The 20,464-nt window shown below is 35.6% G+C and overlaps 1 protein-coding gene across 1 annotated transcript in view; it reads right to left on the bottom strand.

Moving 5' to 3' along the window:
- The window catches only part of LOC107741675 (ras-related protein Rab-7a-like), a 22,818-nt gene extending 17,342 nt beyond the window's left edge, over window positions 1-5,476 (bottom strand). The window contains exons 1-2 of the mRNA XM_016554451.1: window positions 5,465-5,476; window positions 4,661-4,662 (exon numbers count right to left, since the gene is read on the bottom strand). The gene's annotated coding sequence lies outside the window, so the exon portion shown is untranslated. The remainder of the gene's footprint in view (window positions 1-4,660; window positions 4,663-5,464) is intronic.
- Between the last annotated feature and the right edge of the window lie 14,988 nt (window positions 5,477-20,464).

Genomic DNA, 20,464 nt, shown 5'->3' with positions numbered 1-20,464 from the left:
TATATATATATATATATATATATATATATATCTCGTTTAGTCATTTAGCTGACGCTTTTATGCAAAGCGACTTAATAAATGAGGACAATGGAAGCAATCAAAATCAACAAAAGAGCAATGATATGCAAGTGTAGGGTGACCATACGTGCCATTTTGCCAGGACGCGTCCTGGCCTGGGTTTGTTTTGGCTTTGTTTTCCTGTTTTCATGCTTGCTGAAGGTAATGATCGAAAAGTAGTTTGACCAATAACATGCAAGCATTGTACATAATGGACCAATCATGGTGTGTGAGAAGGTGGGATCTACGGTCAAAGCGATTCAATTACGCGTACATATTAGGTGTGTTCGACTTAAAAGCAGTGCGGCTCAGACCGATCAGTGTTTGACATCAAAGTACCTCGAGAGCGTTTCGAAAGCATAACCGTCTGTATGGTACTTTGATGTCATACACCGATCGGTCTGCACACGCAAACAAAGCCAAAACCTAGATATTTTAGGCAATATAGAAATCCTGGCCAGAACGCGTCCTGGGAACATGGCACGTATGGTCACCCTACTATAGTATTTTTTCATGTGGGAATATTAATAACAAACTAAAATAGCCTATAAATAAATCGCGTGGGATCATAATACTGAAATAACATCCCAAGATATATATATTTACAAATGCGAAAAGCACTAAAACTGATTCATGTGTAATTATCTTTTCTGTCCAACAGGAGGCAGCAAGTAACTAAAGACGGCCTCCTCAACTCTTAATCATTTAATTAGAGAAAGATACAAAGGTAATTACTTAGCATTAATGGTGGTCCTTATGATGTCTGCCTGTTTGCATATGCGACCTCCATCTCACCTGTGTGTTAAAATGACTACATTTAAAAAACAATGCTGTGGACGATACAATATAGGGAGGGACACAAAAAGAGTCTCCTGTGGTAAATCTAGATATGATGAGTGACTTTTTCTCAGCTGAATAATTAAAATGTCTGCATAGCTCATAAAACAGGTCCCTGAGCTGTTCACCAGCCATTTTAGAGAATGCAGCTTATGTAGTTAGCTTTTCTTGGTTTTGCCTGCTGCTGTATTTTGAATGTTTTACATATTCATAATTTGTGCACAAGCATATTAGATGAGTAGCTTCACATTGTCAAGCTGATGAATGCTTGCACAGAAAAGAAGATGTATTGAATTACAAAACAGGACGAGGTATTAAGCATGCAAATGAGAGCGCTATAAGATATGACAGGCACTTTGCTGAATTTAAAGTTAAACACAGTTGACCTCAAGACAAGGGCATTATGTACAGTACATGTCTTTGGAAAGTGCATGATATTTAGCATATATGCATTTTTAATAATGGTGCATGGACATTATAATGACACCCACTGAATCACGTTCATTTATTAAGCCTAAAAAACCTATACTGCATCATATTCGATACATGAATTTCTAAAGCCTCTACATTACAAACGTGATTTTTCTTAGTATTATTTTATATGTAAGGCTTTACAGGGTTAAGAAGAAGAATGGTTATGTCACACTGGTCTAAATCCAAGAACGCCAAAAGGCATCACCGATTTTTCCTGGCCTGGGACAAATCTTCCCAACATTGGCTTTTATGCCTGAACTAACTTCAAAGCCATGTGGCATATGATCTGTGGTTTGGCTGTTCACTGTTGGTTTAGTGAATCAGAAAAAGACTTTGATTGATTCTGATGTGTTAAAAATGAAGCCATTGTTCCCATCTGCTGGATCACAAGTGTTTGCATCTAACTTAATGGGCATCTAATAACTCAGACTTTATCTCGACCCCTCCAGATAAATTTTTTTTGGTTGGTCACATCATATTACTCATTTCGAACAAACAGCCATTCTTCTGCTTCTCTTCACACGTTTCAACTCACCTTTGATTCAGCTCTGTAAACATTCTCAGTCCAGCTGCCATATTTATTTTATTAATTGAGAACAGATAAGGTATTGTGAAGAAACCTCTTTGTGAAGAAATCTTTTTAAAACTGAGAGAGTTCACTTAAAATCAGTATTATAATCTGTGTATGTTAGATGTAAGAGGTTTTGAATGAGAAAAGTGGATTTTATCTCAATTGTAATGTGTAATTTATTACAAATATAATTGACACTACATTCATTTTCTTGGTTACCAATTCAAATTTCAAGTATATAAATACTATATTCAGCTATAATCAGATAAATGTATTTAGGCCTACCGAATGGAGGTAATATTTTAAGAATTGGCTATTGGAAACCACAACCTGAATAGGCTGTTGTGAAGATGCATCCTCTCATGGTGTTTGTAGTCTGAAATATTGATTCCTTTTCGAAATTTAATAATATAAAACAATCAAATTAACAATTTTCTTTAAAGGAGACATATTATGCCCCTTTTTACAATATGTAATATACGTCTCTGGTGTCCCCAGAATGTGTCTGTGAAGTTTCAGCTCAAAATACTCCACAGATCATTTATTATATCATTTTGAAAATGCCTATTTTGAGTGGAAGCAGAAACACGCAGTTTTTCGGGCCTGTCGCTTTAAATGCAAATGAGCTGCTGCTCCCCGCCCCCCTTCTGATTATCATGTTTATCGCGCTGACGGCGCCGTGGGTGTAAACTTACAGATTAAGGGGCGGTAATATTATAATGAGATCCTTTTGCCACGTCACCAAGGGAGCGAAATCAGACGCGCTAGTTTTTTCAGACGCTTGCAGAAAAAGGCTTACCAAAACAAAGTTACTGGGTTAATCTTTTCCACGTTTCCTTGGTTGGTAGATGCACTGGGGACCTGATTATAGCACTTAAAACCTGGAAAAGTCCGATTTTCATGATATGTCACCTTTAACAAATGACGTTCAAACTGAAGTTGAGAGGGATGAAACCAGCAGGTAAAACACTGTGTCGTTCTTTAATAATTAAACGAACAACTTCCTCGCAGTCACGCTTAATCTGCACACAATCTGTCCATGTTTTAATTAGCAGTCTGGTACATTTGTGCAGAGTAAGTAGGCCTACTCGAGTTGAGAGAGAAGTTCACGGGATACAACTCGAGTGCTTTTACAAGCATCTGCCCTTTACAAACTCTCTCAAGACACAGACGGTTTATTCTGCGATGCAACAAATGATCAGATTTATTTCCATTACGCTTCACTGTCTGCTTTGCCTGTCGTTTGTCCTGTCTAGACTGATTTCTGGATGAATCCCAGAATGGAATAGACAGACAGAGATCTTGCCAGAAGCAGCTATTGCACTGATAATGCTAATGTGCTTCTATATAGAGTCTGAAGAGACCAGAGGAAATCTGGCCAACCATAAACTCTCAGATTTGACTGAAATCTCAAGTCATTTCCCCCTTGTGTTTACATCATTTAAAACATGGAAAACTGAGATTTAATTGCAACAATAGACTCCTTTCTATTACCAACTGTTGAGAGCAAAAACAAAAATGACTTTAATGCAAATATTCCCTTCAGAAAACATTAATATCAGCTAAACTATCTAAATAGTGTAGAAAGGAAGAATGAATGCATCTGATGTCACAGTACACTGAAAATATTATGCCAAACATGATATACTTCCATGTAAGCATGCATTTTCAACTAATATCATTTAACTGTACAAACCTAAATGAAAGTGATGATTTACTCATACTCAAAACAATGGCCATGTTCAAAATAACATACTAACAATTCACTATACTACACCATTCCTGCAGTTATTCTATGCACATTTTCTGTATGCATAAATTACCTGGCTGTATCCCACGATTCACTGTAACTCGTCCAGATTGTCCATTTCCAGTATGACAAATAAACTTGTTTTTGGGTCATTATTTGTACAGAGTGCAAAAACTTCAGACACTGTCTGTCACACAAAAATTTAACTGCATTATGGTTTTGATGACCATGATGCAAATTCAAGGTAGAACAAGAGAAATATGATCATGTCATCACATTATGGGCAGCAGCTGTTTTGCATTCAGAGTTCAGGCAGCAGGAAAATCTGCCACACAAATTATAAACAAGTTAATTAAAACAAATGAAACAGTGCACAGTTTGAAATATAAGGAGGTTTATAACAGAACAGTGTGCACAATGGTCCATGAATATGTGCGTCATCAAACGTTACACTCGGCTTGAAAGAAGCTCCTTAAGATTGCTTGACTCCACAGGGTTTTGCTGGTACAAGTTTAAGTTTAAAGAGACAGGCCTGAAGCAAATATTCAGAGTGATCATGGAAAGAACACTGCGGTCAGTGTCCTCCTGTGTTGTTATCAAAAAGAGACTGGAAAGCTGTGGGAATGACCATAAATAGAAATAATGGTGAATTATGTGGTGCCAGACTCTTATTAGTTCACAAATCCCCTGTTGAAAACCCCTGTGCAAAAAGTTACATGCACATGTATAGAAGCTTATTTCCATCAAGGAATGAAAAAATAAAAAAGGTAATTGCAACTTTTTATCTCACAGTTCTGACATTTCTTGCAATTCTGAATTGGTACCTCACAATTGCAAGAATGGAAATATTAATTCAAGAAAAAACAAAACAAATGTGAGAATAAAGCTGCAGATTGTGGGAAAAAGGCAAAAACTAGCTTGTTTTTTTCTTCTTCTTGCAATTGCAAATTTATATCTAATTCAGACTTTACTTCTCAGAATTATGAGTTTGTCACAATTCAGAGTTTTTTCATGCAATTCAGAGCTTATGTATCACAATTGCGAGATATAAGCTTGCAAAAAATTTGATAAAAAGTCACAAACTTTAGAAAAACGTTTTTATCTCACAATTGCGAGATATAAACTTGCATTTGTGAGAAATAAGTCACAACCTTTGTTTAGTTTTTTTTTATTCCATACAGTATGGCCTCATATAGCAAACAGATATGAACTAAACATCTCCAATTTTGATTTCACGGGGTATTTAAAAGCACAATATGTACGATTTTTTTATTAAAATATCTTGCAATTATGAGTTTATATCTCACAATTGCGGAGATATAAGCTTGCAACTCCAATAAAAAGTCAAAATTGTAAGATAAAAAGTGGCAAACTTCAGAAAAAAGATATAAACTTGCATTTGTGAGAAATAAGTAAGAATTGTGAGATAAAAAGTTACACATGGTGGAAAAAGCAGCGAAATTACAAATTTTTTATTTGACAATTCAGACTTTGCTTCTCAGAATTGCTTATTTATATTTCACAATTCTGACTTTTTTCTCACATTAGTAAGTTTATATCTCACTACTGTTTGCACACGATTGCAAGATATAAACTTGCAAGAAAGTTTGTGAGAGAAAAAGTCAGTATTGTGAGACTTTTCTTCTCAGAACTGCAAGTTAACATCTCATAATTCTTTTTTTTTCTCAGAATTGTGATTTTATGTCTTACCATTCTTACTTTTTGTCTCATAGTTCAGTCTTTTTTCCCAAACTGCGAGATAGAAACTCAAGAACTCTGAGGAAAAAAAGTCACAATTACCTTTATGTTTATGATTATTATTATTATTCCATACAGTGTGGCCTCAAAGCAAACAGATATGGATTAAACATCTCTGTTTTGATTTTACAGGGTCTTTGAAGTTTTCTTATAAACACTTCCTGAAAATCAATTGTATCCTATTGAAATGACAGTAATTACTGCAGGCAGGACGGGAAATGCAATGCTAATCAGTTTGGTGGGCACGGATCCAGCCCTGAGGGGCGCCGCGGCTCGCTCACTCCGCTGAGATGAGAATGTTTATTATAATGCTGTTTGCATGGGTGCCTGTGAAAAAACATTGTTGCTTGTTAATAATTTGATTCCAGGAAAAGTAAGCCTTCACCAAACAATAACAGTTACAAATTATTCATTTACTTGACTCAGAGTGTAAAGCACAGTTTAGCATAAATATTGATAATGTGCCATGGTGAGGTGCTCATTTCCTCTTGTAGATGGTTGTATTTACTAAAATAAACTCATAATTAGTAACATAAAAGGCCTGAAGGATTTTGAAGACCATGGAAAACGAGATTGTTTGTCATTTGCCCTAAACAGTGAACACAGTTCATATGAGGATTTAGAGTTGATAGAAGCTTGAGAGAAAAGCAAATTTTCTTGATAAGTTTAGAAATAAGAGAAATGATTGGCAAGGAAGATGACGTGCAGAATATGACATGCACACACTGAAAATGTTTATTTTATTACAAAAATGTAACTGCATTAGAAAGTTTTTCGTCATTAAACGTTATTATTTTTATATTGTTTCCATTTTAATTTTAGTTGAGGTTTCAGTCATTTTATTCTGTAATTTTTATTAGTAATATTTTAATATACATTTCAATTTTGATTATTTTTTTAAGTTTTAGTTTGAAATTTAGTGCACAAAGTTAAACTAAATGAAAATAGGAAATGTTGCTGTTAGCTATAGTGTAAAGTAAAAAATTTTAGCTGATAAATGTACTTAAAATTTAGTTTTTCTCTTTCAAGAAAATGGATCAAAAATATTCATGGCTTTTCTTCGCATGGGTCTATAAAATGTTTTTGTTTAATCTCATGCTTTCTAGAACGAGAACATCCTTCTCTGTCTATTTCTTTTGCATTAGCAAGCAGCAAATCAAGATTAAAAACAGGCCGAGCTCTTCAATATACCGCTCCAACCTCCTGTTTCAATATGAAATGAATCACCTAAAATTAGTTTAAGCTAGAACTTGATGTTAAGTTTATAAATTTGAGCAGCTGGAGTCTTCAGTGAGTTCATTCAGGCCTGTCAGATAACAAGAGATAACAAATCATTCTGAGCTGAGGAGGTGTATGAAAGCATTGCCTTGAAATTTTCACCATATGGGAGGAAACACTTCATGAAATATTGTCAAAACAACAACACTTCATCAGAGTTAATATTCCACTTAATGCCAACTCCACCTGAATCACACGTCTCATGAGCACTGTTACTAAGCAATAACTCAAGCACATAGAAAAAATGATAATGCCATGGCACTTTGATATATACATACTGTTCAAAAGTAGTACAATTTTAGGGGAGTTGGAAAATGAGCCTATTTTCAAAAATAGTGGCGTGTTCCTTTAAAAATGAATACATTTATTCAGCAAGGATGCATTAAATTGGTCAAAAGTGACAGTAAAGACATTTATAATGTTGCAAAAGATTTCTTTTTCGAATAATGCTGTATCATTGTTTCCAAAACAATATTAAAGAGCACAACTGCATGTTTTAAACATTAATGATGATATTAAGAAATGTTTCTTGAACGTAGAGTAATGGCTTTGCATCACAGGAATAAATTACACTGAAAAAATATTATGTTCTAACTGAATTTTTTTATCAAATATATGCAGCAATGGTGAGCATGTGGACTTCTTCCAAAATATTAACCCCGAACTTGAACAGTACTGGACTTCGAGAATACAACCATCGTAGAATGGAAAGCAAACAAATACTCAAGGTTCTTCAAAATGTAAAACTTCCAAACTGGTATTTGAAAACCCCATATTGATCGTCCCATTAATCTGAATATTGAGGCAGTGGCCACATCAGTATCATTTTTTATTATGATCTGTTAATATTTAATTGTCAGTAGAATTGCTTTTTCCTGCACAACATTCACTTGGTTACATCCGATTAGAAACCATCACACCAGTTCACTCAAGTAAAGCAAAGCACTTAAAAAGTATAACAAAGACAAGCAATTGGCTCTATGACTGAAATTTCCCTCTCTCAGCTTCAGCATTAACACCTCCTTCCCCTGACTGCTCATTTCAGTCTAATCCTGTTCATCACTTCCAAGATGAGACTGGCTCCCGAGGAACCGCAAATCGATAGAAGTGTTCTTGGGGGGCGGAAGATTAATGTGGGAATCACAGGCTTTGGGAAGATGGTTAAGTAGAACACACTCCCCACAGGAAATCACTCAGATCTTAATTAGCTGTTAATGTGACGGAGACTGACACATGCCATGCTGAGAGAGGAGCGACGCACATGGACAGAGCTCAAATGTGCCAGTAGACCAACTGACCCAACTGCTAAGAAGCTAGCACGTTTGTTTTAAAGAAATAGTGCACACAAGATTTGAAAAATTGTTATGATTCACTCACCAATGTTGTTGCAAATCCATTTGAAGATCTTCAGTGGAACACAGTTGGGGTGGTGGCTGGTTTTCATTGTAATGAATAGGGACAGACACTTTAAATAGAACGTATAAGTGTGTTACATTAACAACAACATTTCAATCATGACAACTCTCTGTCATATCCATCACCATGCTAAAATCTTCAATGTTAATGTATTTGGTCTTGGCGGAATAGATCTGCTACGCTGCTGCTGAATTGCTGCTGCTGTTGGTTATTGCTGTAGTTGTAGATTATTGCTGCTGCTGCAAGCAAGAACAGGATCTTGCTACTGCCAATGCATAAGGCGATACGGTGCCGTGAGTATTTAAGACATACTGCTGCTGCACAAATAGCACATAAAATAACCCGTAGCAGATCTATACAGGTGGAGCTGGGGAAGGTGGAGGGTTTCAGAGAAACTCGGAGAGCGTGCTGCAGGAATCTCTAGTGAATGCTAGCCAGCCATATAAATGCAAGGCAGTAAGCTCATTGGCTGCATATGCAGCATGAACCAATCAGCTTGTGCCAAGTCGTTTAACTCTCTGAATATCATCGGTTACGTTAACAACCAGTCGCCTGCGCCATCTAGAGTTTCATGACTGAACTATATATTTCAGTGCAATTTTACAGGCTAACAGTTCCATTGTGTTGTGTAAAGCACAGCTTGCACAGAAGCCACTTTCAAACTAAGCAGATTTCTGTTGGTCAATGCGGCGAATTCACATGACAAATTTGAACACAAACTTAACTTAAAGGGATAGTTCATTCAAAAATGAAAAGCACCCCATGATTTACTCACCCTCAAGCCATCTTAGGTGTATATGACTTTCTTCTTTCAGATGAATACAATCGAAGTTATATAAAAAAATGTCCTGGCTCTTCCGAAGCTTTATAATGGCAGTGAATAGTGGTCGAGATTTTGAAGTCAAAAAAGTGCATCAATCCATCATAAAAAGGACTCCACACGACTCCCAAGGGTTAATAAAGGCCTTCTGAAGTGAATCAATACATTTGTGTAACAAAAATATTCATATTTAAAACTCTATGAACTCTAATCTCTAGCTTCTGCTAACTGTCATACATGCGCTCACGAGAGAGTGGTGTCCAGCAGATGACGCAGGACGTATGTGTAGCGTAAGCTTCGGTGAGAATATGCTAGTCTTGCGAGAACCAAGTTTTGTTTACAGCAAAGGAAAACCAGGAACACAAATGGGAAATGCCTGCTTCTTTTAGAAACTCTATGGTTGTTTGTTGATGGCAAACAGTGTTCAATAAACATTTAACCTAAAAAATGAATTTATATTGGACTAAAAATACAGAAAAAGCAGCCTCCTCATTTCACCAGTGACGAAATTTCATACCTTTTGTTTCTTTGGAAAAAAACTAGTTGAATGTGTCAACCAGGTCACATAATTATTTAAATCATCTTTCAAGTAGAGTTCTACATCAAAATCAGACAACTATTCTTTGTCAAGTATCGTTTCAGTCAAGGGTGAAAACTCTTGGATGTATCAGTTTCATGTTATTTTAAACCAGGTGAGTCATGTTTTTATACAAGCAGGACCAACTTTTAAGCAGCTAATGCTGTTAGCCATTGCATAATCGCACCTTTTCAGTATATCCTGGATATAAATTTATTACCAAAAATGGTAGTTAAAGTGACGCTTTGAGACCCAATAACATGAGTCACGCTCCCTGGATTCCCGTTTAAAGATTAATTAAATGAGAACGATTCCCCCTTGTTGTGAGTTCTTAATATAATGTATACTGTGAAACTCTCAAGTGTACCTTGTCTGCTCTAAAGGAACTAAACAATAGGCCTAGTTATGGCATTTTATAGTCCTTTGAGCCTTATATAAAGGTACATTTAAGACTTTTTAAGACCAAGGTAAGAAAATTCAAGGAATAAACTGAGGAAAACAATCTCTAAATAGGGAGAACACAATGAGTTGTAAACACTTCAAAGACTGAAAATATGGCTTCCTACCAATCTCTATTACTTTTTAAATCATTTTACAAGAAAATAGCTTGAATACCTCTGACCCAACTATTAGAACATGAAAATAATTTCTACTGTACTCTCTGATCACACTGCACAAAAAGTGATGTTCTTCCTTAGCATATTTGTCTTGTTTTCCAATGCAAATGTCTTAGGTCTCTTAAATCAAGATCCATTTACTTGAGAAGCAAAATACCATTAGTCTTTGTTTTTCTGTGTAACTGATCAAAATGAAGCAAGTTTGTAAAAAAACCCACGAAAAAACAAAACAAATATCCACCAACTGACTTCATGTAATGTAACTTAATTAATGTATCTTGTAACACCAAAGTAACTTTATTCAAAGGGAAAAGAAGTTTTCATTTACAGATATTTGTTCATTTTTTAAAACTCATTTAATTTCTCATAAACAGTTTCATATCTTCATTTTGCATCTCAAGTAAATTTGATTTATGGATATTTAGATATATGGCTTTGACACAATCTGTATTGTTAAAAGCGCTATATAAATAAAGGTGACTTGACTTGACTATAAGACAAGAAAAAATACTAACATAAATTTTTTTAATACATGCAGCATTTAATGCCATGACTTTATCCATTTAAAACCTTCTGCTCTGATTTAATGCCATTTTAAAGGCCTTAATTTGTGGAGGGGTGAAGTAAGACTTTTTAAGACCTTCAGAAACCCTGTGAGACATTTAAGTGAGATATTACTTTTGCTGGTACTGATGCATACACCAACCAGGGGTGCGTTTCCCAAAAGCAATATGGTCGCAAGTTCCGTCGTTGCTAATAGAATTCAATGGAACTAACGACCATAGTTAGGTAACGATAGTTTTGGGAAACGCACCCCAGCTAGCCAAGAACTACTGAAATGGCAGGATTTCTCTCAAAGCTCATAAATAAATACCTGTTATTATTAGATATTGTTAAAGGCAGACACAATGAACTTTAGTGCATGTAAAATACTTGCAATGTCAAAATAACAACTCATTTTTTCCCTAGGCTGCTCATTTTCTTCTCACACCTCCACAACCTGAAACTGAAACAGGTGGACATCTTGACCAAACGTACTATCTAACCAAACATAATTGGCTTTTTTCCTCCCACACATCACTTTAATTTCAGACTTCAAGTGCATTTTTCTCTTGGTTTTGTTCCTGCCTTGTACAGAACGGCATGCCTGGAGCTGCGGGTGAATGCGTCTCAACTTAGAAACAACTAAAAGACTAATCATGCTTAATTTGTGAACTTCCATTTTCCAGCTAGCTTGAGTATCTCCCTCTCCAATTATCGCTCTGTCAGAGCCAACGTGTAAACAGAAAGATGGAGGTGGATGAACTCTCTCTCAGCTATCTGTGAAGACGTGTTGTAGTACGTTTCATCTGTTTTAGAGTTCACAGCTGCTGCTGCTGGTCACCACCATTCATCCGTTTATTAGAAATTTAATATTTTATATCATCTGATTGCCTTTTCAATATGATCATGAAATATAAAACAACATATGATGTAGTTTGGTGGCCTGTCCAGACAACAAATCCTTGTGTGCCTTTCATTTTTTCGTATTGATTTTATTGACGTGGCTGCTAACCTCTGACCCACTCAGACTTGTGTACCTTTCTTAGACGTATTAATTTAGTTTTACTAGTGATTAGTGCTAAAATTATTCCACATTAGGTGCTAAAACACTTTGCAATGAAAAACTTGCCAAATCGGCAATATCTCACTAGGCGGCGAGGAAGTGATTTGCTGTGAAATAATAATTGCTTTATATTATGCGGGTCACGGTCTAACTGAGATGTTTAATATGGCTCAGATTACCGGTTCGGGGACAGGTGTTAACCTTAGCGGGCCGTCTCCGGTGTGAAAGGAGGCAGAGTTGAGACCCCAGCAGCGTGCCGTCTGAATACATGAATAAAATGCAGCAAACACCAAGGCTGCGAGAACTGGCGCTTTTGAGGGAGTCAAACAGCAGTCCGCAAACTGCTTTTGGCAACACAGTGAATTCACAATGTTGACATGGGCAGATATGACATTGACAGATGTCACAACAATTTAACGCAAAGGATTAGCCTGCAATGTTGGGAAGTCACTTACTAAAAGTACTAATGCTACTGACTGAACTACACATTTATAGTTTCCATAAATGAAAAGTGTAGATTTTCCATTAATAAACTGCTTTTACCAACAACTAGTGGTGAAGCACAAAAAATAAAATATGTTAATTTTGTACCATTTTATTGCTCCGCCACTGAGAAAATCAAGATAAAAAAACAACAACAACTCAAATGACAGGATTTCTCTCAAAACTCATTAATAAGTACCTGTTATTATTAGATATTGTTAAAGGCAGACTCAGTGACCTTTGGTGCATGTAAAATACCTGTGATGTCAAAATAACAACTCATTTTTTTCCTAGGCTGCTCATTTTCTTCTCACACCTCCACAACCTGAAACAGAAACAGGAGGATGTTTTTTTTAACACCTTGACTTACTATCTAACGAAACATAGCTTTTTTTCTCCCATGCATCACTTTAATTTTAGACTTCAAATGCATTTTTCTCTGTTTTTTTATTGCCTCGTACAGAACGGCATGTTACTTTGCGATGAAAAACTTGCCAAAACGGAAATATCTCACTAGGCCACGACGAAGACTTGCTGTGAGATAATAATTGCTTTATATTATGCGGGTCACGGTCTAACTGAGATGTTTAATATGGCTCAGATTACCGGTTCGGGGACAGGTGTTAACCTTAGCGGGCCGTCTCCGGTGTGAAAGGAGGCAGAGTTGAGACCCCAGCAGCGTGCCGTCTGAATACATGAATAAAATGCAGCAAACACCAAGGCTGCGAGAACTGGCGCTTTTGAGGGAGTCAAACAGCAGTCCGCAAACTGCTTTTGGCAACACAGTGAATTCACAATGTTGACATGGGCAGATATGACATTGACAGATGTCACAACAATTTAACGCAAAGGATTAGCCTGCAATGTTGGGAAGTCACTTACTAAAAGTACTAATGCTACTGACTGAACTACACATTTATAGTTTCCATAAATGAAAAGTGTAGATTTTAATAAACTGCTTTTACCAACAACTAGTGGTGAAGCACAAAAAATTAAATATGTTAATTTTGTACCATTTTATTGCTCCGCCACTGAGAAAATCAAGATAAAAAAACAACAACAACTCAAACATGCTTTTTGATTTTTCAGTTCATTCAGACATTCATTTAAATAAATAATTCACTGACTCAAGTCCTTGTATTTTCTTAATAGTTAATAAAATATATAAAATTTGTGAACGAATTGGTTAAATCGGAGTAAATATTCTTATTCTTTAAATATTCTTTGTTACGGAATCTGTTCATTCACACTGTTCATGTAAATAAACGATTCACTGATTCATTTAAGTCGCTGTCTTTTTAATAATTACTTAAATGCTGAAGATTTGTGAAATAATTAGTTAACAGCATCTGCTTTTCTGAATCAGTTCATTTAAATTGTTCATGTAAATAAATGATTATCTGATCAAATGATTCGGAATCATTTGATGATTCATCTGAATGAACTGATTCATTTATGTTGCGGTCTTAATTAAATATTGACAATTTATGAAATTTGTTAAATGCATCTGTTTATCTGCATTCACACTGTTAATGCAAATAAATACATATTCTGTGATTCATCAATGTGTCTTGAGTGTTTAAAATTCATTAAATAATTAGTTAAACGCTTCGGTTCATCTGTATACACACACACACACACACACACAGACACACATATAGATAGATAGATAGATAGATAGATAACTAACTTCAACATAGTTAGCTTTGTTTGCCAGTAACTTGTAGTGCAGCATCTTCTTTTTCAAAAGCTTGACTGTAGTTGGACTGAAGTACTTCAAAGTAGCTTTCCCAACACTGTCAACCTGACATGAATTTTCAGCTCGTGCAGCAGCGAGAGAACAGCTGGTAAATGAGTGCTATGGAAACAAGAGACTCATGCAGCTGGTCACAGCGTGACCTACATCGCCTCTCTTTAACTATGCAGGGATTCTGTTTATAATCACAACATGGACACCAGAACTCAAACATTCACATGAATCTGTACTGAGACTGACTGCTGGCAGTAAATCCAGTTTTCAGACACAAAGGCGGAAAAAGATGAAAACAAGATGACAAAGAGAGACAGAAAGAGACTGATATGAAAAAGGGGAGATTAAAGTTTTTCTATTATTCCTTTCTAAGACAGCAGGAAAGATTTTGGCAGCAGTTTCTGAGGATGTCTACAAAGAAATGACAAAATGTTATTGCCTGAAGCTCAACACCTTAAAGGAACAGTTCCCTCTAAATAATAATTTAAATAATAATTTCCATCCTGTCATCATTTACTCAATCTCATATCATTACAAATCTGTTTGATTTTCTAGAACAATTTGCAAATGTTACCTGACTGTTACTACTGTTAACTAAAAGTATTAAAATGTATTAAAAATAAACTTTTTTAATTCAATTGAAATAAAGCTGAAATATATTAGATGCAAAATTGTAAAATTAGAAATGCTGCCTTGGAAGCTAACTGAAATCAAATCAGTTTAAGTACCAAAATTATTTAAATAAAAACTGAAATAAAAATACAACTGAATAAGAACAAAAACAATAAAGAGAAAATCATAACTAAACCAAAAATTAAAAAGAAAAAGGAAAGTATAAAAATAAAACCTATTAATTACCTATTAAAAATCTTAGTAATTTTTATTGTATGGAAAAGAGCAGCTTGAACATTTTGTGTGACATCTCTTTTTGAATTCCACAAAAGAAAGAAAGCCATATGGAATGACAAAATTTGCACCAAAACAAGGATGTTCTGAACAACCTAACTTTTGGTCTGTTCTTCACACGAAACCATCATATGGACATCATATGTCCTCTGCAGACTTGGAATATAAGTTGCCCAATTCATATAGAAGAATACTTTTTTTGTCATTGTGTGAAAAAGAGCAAGCGAGAGATTATTTCGTGTCCCAAAAAGAAAGAAAGTCATATGTAATGAAATGAGGAGGAATAACCAATGACAGGATTTTGTTTCTGAGTGAACTATTCCTTTAAGAGAGTCATTATGATGTCATTACCAAGAGATCACAGTGATATATGCCACATGCCATAGAAGATCTCCACATACTTCAGAAAAAAACCTCTGAATTGTTTTAGCAGTTCATGGGTTCATTTGTTACCATTTATGAAGCAATTTGGGAACTGGCTGATGCCTAGTGAGGTGTAAACTGCTATTATCTCTCTCGAATTAACTCATATTTCCAAGACAGAGTCACAAATCACTCCACACTTCCTGTGACCGGTGGTTTTGTGTATGAGCTTAAACATTTCACCCGATCTGAGCAAATCGGATCGTGGCGCACTGCGTTTTAAAAAGCGAATCTCTTCTGTAACCTGTTACCTATCTACAGCACCTCTGACATAAGAATTCATCATTCGGAGATTTTCCTCCTCCCCGAGCCATTCCTCTCCCACTTCCAGCAGTCGTCCATTTCTCATCTTCTTCTCAATTCCTCCTCCAGCATGTAATCTGTTCTTGACCGATTCCTTCCATTTCTTTTGCATTAGCGGCGGTCTCTTCCCGGGATCATTACCTTTGACAAAAACACGACCCCTTAAAATAACAGTCTACCTGACAATGCTTATAATGACAAGCCACTTATACCAGCTGCTTAGCAACCGACTACAAGATTAAAAGAAAGATCTCAGACAAAATCGCATTATGCAATAATTTTATAGCATACCTTCCCACTTACCATTTTATCAGCATCTTAAAACCCCGCAGAGAATTGAGCTCTTTCTGCGGGTGTATTGATGAGGCCGACATGGTCCAGGTCTATAAAGAATCCTCCACTGATTGACCGTCTATGAGTGATTGAGCTCAATTACAGTATCTTCTTTTCTCTGAAAACCATCTCCATTACCTTCGGAGAGAAGAACGAAGACCGTGTGTGAATTGGAGAGCCAATTAACACTCAGCATGAAACTGAAGACTTGACAACCTGCTTGTCTGTACTCAGATGCGAATGATCCCTGGTGATACAAACACTGCCTCTATCTTCTACAGCTCAAGCATCTGATTGCCATATTGCTGTCGGTAAGATGACTGGTCAAGAACCTATATGGATGTGAGATAAGCATTGAGGAAAAGATGAAAAATTGAAGGAAAAATGCAATCACGTAATGCAATTTGTGGCATTACAGGCCCGATGCAAAAAAATAATTACTACATAAATAAATACACTTAATTTAATACTGTAAAGCAAAATAAAATAATTTGAGAAAATAATGTAATTAAAAATATAATTAAATAAACAGACATTTTAAATACTTATAATTAAAAATGTACTATTTTAAAATTTGTCCTTTATTAAAAGCAGTATTGTTATTACTAACTAAAACAAACTGTTAAAAAAGCGTTTTGGTAATCGAAATAAAGCTGAAAAAATTATGTTAACTAAAAATGAAAAACAAAAACGAAAATAATGATATTAATAGGTTCAAGTACTGAAATTACTAAAAATAAATTAAATAAAACCTCTAGAGATGTCAAAAGCACATAAATTGACTAAAACTTAAACTAAAATTAAAATGAAAAAATAAAAAAAGCAAATTCAAAATATAAATAAATAATCTATAATTAATACTTCATTAACACTGTACTAGAGTATGGCATTGTTCTTCTTACAATCAATTGTTAACTGCAGGTCTTACTCTTACAAATGTGCAATCCCATAATGCATTGTAAAAAAAAACAAGACCCCAGACAAACCAAGACAAATGTTAAGAAATGTAATTAAAAAGGTAAATAAATGTTTTAAATCATTTTTAAAAAATCCATTGAAATAGTTAAAAATGTACTCTTTTGCATAACGAAATGTGTTGTATTCCTCACAAATCAATTGTGTGTTGAATCTCGTTTACTTCTGTGTCTCTCTCATGAACTGCAGTGTGCATCTCGCTCTTCAAATATTGTACAAGTACTATCTGTCTTCCCCATGTCAACTGGTTAGTACATGATGTTCATGCAGGTTTAGTCCTCAAAAAGAGGCAGATTTTGGCTCTTGGGGTGGTTGGAGGGGTTTCAAGATTGATGGCAAACCCCGCTAAGGATCCATCTACTAGGACCCACAAATATTCCCATGATGGCTAATTACCCGTCGTACACTGCAACGTGGCACACCAGTACTACCAGCGGGAACCCGTACAGATGTGTCGGTGGGAGGGGAACGGGACGCCCGCGTGTTCTCGTTCTCTGCTGTGGTGCTGCATGTGTTTTCAGATCTCAGCGTTCACAGTCCTTCTACCAGCGGGAACCCGTACAGATGTGTCGGTGGGAGGGGAACGGGCCGCCCGCGTGTTCTCGTTCTCTGCTGTGGTGCTGCATGTGTTTTCAGATCTCAGCGTTCACAGTCCTTTGGGCCTCAAAGATCTGCCTTCAAACAACGACGTGTCTCACAGGAACCCGATGGAATTCAAAGAGAAGTTTATTATCCAGGTGAACATTCTCTGAAGCACTCGTCCCAATTTGTATGTACTTCTCTGGTGGTGGGAAAGTATATAAAGCGGGGCTAGTTGTCACACTAAATGCAGTGAATATTTCTCAGGCTAGGTTTATAATTATACACTGCAAAGAATGAATTCTTACACAGTATTTTTGTCTTGTTGTCCAGTACAAATATCGAAACATTCTTAAATCCCGATGCATTTACTTGAGAGGCCAAATGACTCGATATTAGAGGAATAGTTCACCCACAAAACTATGTAACCATCCTCTGCAGTGAATGGGTGCCATCAGAATGAAAGTCCAAACAGCTGATAAAAACATCTCAATAATCCACAAGTCGATAATCCAAACAACTGCAGCCCATTAAGTAATGTCTTGAGAAGTGAAAAGCTGTGTGTTTAATAAACAATGTTTTTAATTTCAGACAAGTCCTTTATCCATAACATTGCTTTGTCCAGTGAAAACGTCATCTTGTCTGAATCAGGATAGAAATAAGCACAGATCAAGCACCGTTTACATGTGAAAACAGTTCTAAACAAATATGTTGGTGGATTTTGATTTGAGAGGACAACGGAGGAAACCTTAATGATAGATGTTCATTGATGGACTGGAGTGGTGTGGATTATTGAGCTGTTTGGACTCTCATTCTGACGGCACCCATTCACTACAGAGGATCAAATGGTGAGCAAGTGATGCAATGTTAAATTTCTCCAAATCTGTTCTGATGAAGAAACAAACTCATCTATGTCTTGGATGACCTGAGAGTGCAGCAAATTTTCAGCAAATTTAAATTTTTGGCTAAACTATTCTTTTTTTTCTTAAAACAAGAAAAATATCCCTGAATGTGATAAGATAAGATTTGTACATCTTTCAGAAAACAAGGCATTTTCCTTAAATGTGTCTTAATTTAAGAATGTTTAGATAATTGTAATGGAAAACAAGACAAAAATATTAAGTAAGGAAATCATTTTTTTGAAGTCTTGGCTACAAAAACAGCAAACATCTCCAATAGCACCCATATTATCACACCACACTGGGTGAGCTGTCACTGTGGGAACCTGCCAGAAAAATATAAACAGTAAAACATGAATATCAATTAATAAAACAACATAAGTGTAAATAGTAGCAAACAAAAATATCAACATATTAGTATATAATTTGGGACAAACTCATGCATGCTCCTTAAAATGGATACTATGTAAACTGGGACACACTATCTCTTTCCAGACAAACCAGACAAACCTTGACCCCTAGAGCCAGACAAGCACCGAATCCGAAATTACCAGCATAAATCAAACAGCATTACATTTATGCTGCTCATTTCAGCAGGGGCTGTAGTGTAAATATAAATATTATAAATATATAAAATTATAAAATAAAATAATAAAAATTCAATATATTAAACTAATGACAGTAAAATGTGTTAATTTAAATATATAATTCAAACGATGAACATTTATTAATATTATTACATTTTTTTATATTAAGTATTTGTTATATTTAATAGGTATATATTTACAAAATTTACATAAAATAATATAAAATAATAAATACATAAAAGTAAAACATTTTTAAACAATTAATTTAAATATAATTCATATTACGACTACTTATATTTATAACACGATTATTAATAATAATAATACTTTTTCAGAAAACAAGACATTTTGCCCTTTCTTACTATTTTTTGACACATACTGTACATACTTAACTGAAGCTACAAACAAATGTAATGTAAAGTATTTATACCATCTCCTCTAAGGATGTTGTTATCAATCTTAGCGCACACTTTAATTACAAAGAAAAATGGAATTGGGACAGAGAATTCAGTGGTTTCTCTGGGGATTATTAAATCTAATTCATGCTACAGGCTCTACACTCCAGACACTATCTACTGTACCCTTCCCAACTTTCCATGAGATTTAATCTGGAATATTTTGTTCTCATAAATTAGCTGACGCTTGCATTATACAAGAAAACGCATAAAGAAATAAAATATTCCTAGACTGGAAGTTGCCATCATGAGGTCTTAATACTCAGTCAATATATTTCTAACATACTGAATGCATTTTAGATGCCCGAGACCAAAATGATCATTTGCAATTCAATTTTAACATCAAAATAAAGGAATTGCACAGCTCAGACAAATATTTCCATAAAATATGCTCAAAGGATTGAACATTCAGTCCTTCTCAATGAAAGCTGTGCGGAGGAAAATAAAACAAATATTCTAGCAGCCCAATTAAATTTGTCTGTGAGTTCGATATTTTATGAGGCGCATTCTTCACTGCTCCCCTCCGTCAATACAGCGTGAGTTCAGCATCATTCGGCCAGTAAACTGCTGTTTCATGCATTGGCAATCCAATAACGCATATATAAACCAGTATGATGAAACACAGCCACACAAGACAGCACAAAACTACAGCGAAGAAAGCATATAAGGGGTATATAAGGGGTCAAAACAGAACTTTAAAGGGGTCATATGATGCTGCTAAAAAGAACATTATTTTGTGTATTTGGTGTAATGCAATGTGTTTATGCGGTTTAAGGTTAAAAAAACACATTATTTTCCACATAATGTACATTATTGTTGCTCAACTGCCCCACTTTATAGAACAGCCTTTGAGCACAGACCCATTGTATGCTACTCTGGAGGTTCAGGAAACAGTCGCCACATAAAATGCATCACACACGGCGGGCTTGAGTGAGCGGCGGCTGGCGGCCTTGAGAACGGCGCGGCCGGCGGGCGTGCGGCAACCACATGTGACGACCCGGGCTGGACTC

Source organism: Sinocyclocheilus rhinocerous, unplaced genomic scaffold (genome assembly GCF_001515625.1).
Source record: "Sinocyclocheilus rhinocerous isolate Xijiao unplaced genomic scaffold, SAMN03320098_v1.1 scaffold886, whole genome shotgun sequence".
Classification (NCBI taxonomy): Eukaryota; Metazoa; Chordata; class Actinopteri; order Cypriniformes; family Cyprinidae; genus Sinocyclocheilus; species Sinocyclocheilus rhinocerous.
The sequence above is the reverse complement of the archived record's forward strand: the minus strand, read 5'-3'. Positions and strand labels throughout refer to the sequence as shown.